The sequence below is a fragment of the Triticum dicoccoides genome, chromosome 7A (assembly GCF_002162155.2).
Source record: "Triticum dicoccoides isolate Atlit2015 ecotype Zavitan chromosome 7A, WEW_v2.0, whole genome shotgun sequence".
Taxonomy (NCBI): domain Eukaryota; kingdom Viridiplantae; phylum Streptophyta; class Magnoliopsida; order Poales; family Poaceae; genus Triticum; species Triticum dicoccoides.
Genome location: NC_041392.1, coordinates 142,037,143 through 142,039,677, shown reverse-complemented (window position 1 = coordinate 142,039,677; position 2,535 = coordinate 142,037,143).

Below are 2,535 nucleotides of genomic sequence, written 5' to 3'. Positions count from 1 at the left end.
AAGGCCTCCTTTTAATAGAGTACCAGACCAAAGCATTAACACTTAGTGAATACATGAACTCCTCAAACTAGAGTCATCACTGGTAAGTATCCCGATTATTGTCACTTCGGGGTTAACGGATCATAACACATAATAGTTGACTATAGACTTGCAAGATAGGATCAAGAACTCACATATATTCATGAAAACATAATAGGTTCAGATATGAAATCATGGCACTCGGGCCCTAGTGACAAGCATTATGTAGAGCAAAGTCATAGCAACAACAATCTCAGAACATAGTGGATACTAGGGATCAAACCCTAACAAAACTAACTCGATTACATGATAAATCTCATCCAACCCATCACCGTACAGCAAGCCTACAATGGAATTACTCACGCACGGTGATGAGCATCATGAAATTGGTGATGGAGGAAGGTTGATGATGTCGACGGCGACGGATTCCTCTCTCCGGATCAGCCCTCCTGAGAGAGATTAGGGCTTGGCGGCGGCTCCGTATCGTAAAACGCGATGAATCCTTCTCTCTGATTTTTTTCTCTCCGAACATGAATATATAGAGTTGGAGTTGAGGTCGGTGGAGCACCAGGGGGCCCACGAGGCAGGGGCACACCCAGGGGTAGGCGCACCCCCACCCTCGTGGACAGGGTGTGGGCCCCTGGCCTTGATTCTTTCGCCAGTATTTATTATATATTCCAAAAATATTCTCCGTTGATTTTCAGGTCATTCTGAGAACTTCTATTTCTGCACAAAAATAACACCATGGAAATTCTGCTGAAAACAACGTCAGTCCGGGTTAATTCTATTCAAATCATGCAAGTTAGAGTCCAAAACAAGGGCAAAAGTGTTTGGAAAAGTAGATACGTTGGAGACATATCACTCTCCAGTGATCTACTCCTAGATCACTATTATACTCCCTTGCCAAAATCATGCTAAGGTATACAATAGGTCTGGTACACAGCATAGAATACTTTATAGAACCTATGACTGAGGCATAGGGAATGACTTTTCATTCTCTTTCTATTTTCTGCCGTGGTCGGGTTTTGAGTCTTTACTCAACTTCACACCTTGCAACACAGGCAAGAACTCCTTCTTTGACTGTTCCATTTTGAACTACTTCGAAAACTTGTCAAGGTATGTACTCATTGAAAAATTTTATCAGGCGTCTTGTTCTATCTCTATAGATCTTGATGCTCAATATGTAAGCAGCTTCACCAAGGTCTTTCTTTGAAAAAATCCTTTCAAACACTCCTTTATGCTTTCCAGAAAATTCTACATTATTTCTGATCAAAAATATGCCATTCACATATACTTATTAGAAATGTTGTAGTGCTCCCATTCACTTTCTTGTAAATACAGGCTTCACCACAAGTCTGTATAAAACTATATGCTTTGATCAACTCATCAAAGCGTATACTCCAACTCCGAGATGTTTGCACCAGTCCATAGATGGATCAACTGAGCTTGCACACTTTGTTAGCACCTTTAGGATTGACAAGACTTTCTTGTTGTATCATATATAACTCTTCTTTAATAAATCCATTAAGGAATGCAGTTTTGACATCCATTTGCTAGATTTCATAAAATGTGGCAATTGCTAACAAGATTCGGACAGACTTAAGCATCGCTACGAGTGAGAAAATCTCATCGTAGTCAACATCTTGAACTAGTCGAAAACTTTTTGCGACAATTCGAGCTTTGTAGATAGTAACACTACTATCAGCGTCCGTCTTTCTCTTGAAGATCCATTTATTCTCAATGGCTTGTCAATCAACGGGCAAGTCCAACAAAGTCCAAACTTTGTTCTCATACATGGATTCTATCTCAGATTTCATGGCCTCAAGCCATTTTGCGGAATCTGGGCTCATTATCGCTTCCTCATAGTTCGTAGGTTCATCATGGTCAAGTAACATGACCTCTAGAAACCACTCTGGTGCAGATCTTACTCTGGTTGACCTACGAGGTTCGGCAGTAACTTGATCAGAAGTATTCATGATCATCATCATTAGCTTCCTCACTAATTGGTGTAGGAATCACTGGAACTAATTTATGTGATGAACTACTTTCCAATAAGGGAGCAAGTACAATTACCTCATCAAGTTCTACTTTCCTCCCACTCACTTCTTTCGAGAGAAACTCCTTCTCTAGAAAGGATCCACTCTTAGCAACAAAGATATTGCCTTCGGATCTGTGATAGAAGGTGTACACAGCAGTTTGTTTTCGGTATCCTATGAAGACGCACTTCTCCGATTTGGGTTTAAGCTTATTGATATGTCTCCGTCGTATCTACTTTTCCAAACACTTTTGCCCTTGTTTTGGACTCTAACTTGTATAATTTTGAATGGAACTAACCCGGACTAATGTTGTTTTCAGCAGAATTGCCATGGTGTTGTTTTATGTGCAGAAAACAAATATTCTCGGAATGACCTGAAACTCCACGGAACATCTTAGAAAAAACAATAAAAAATCCTCGCCAAAGATGAAGACCAGGGGGCCCACACCCTTCTCACGAGGGTGGGGGGCGCCCCCCCCCCC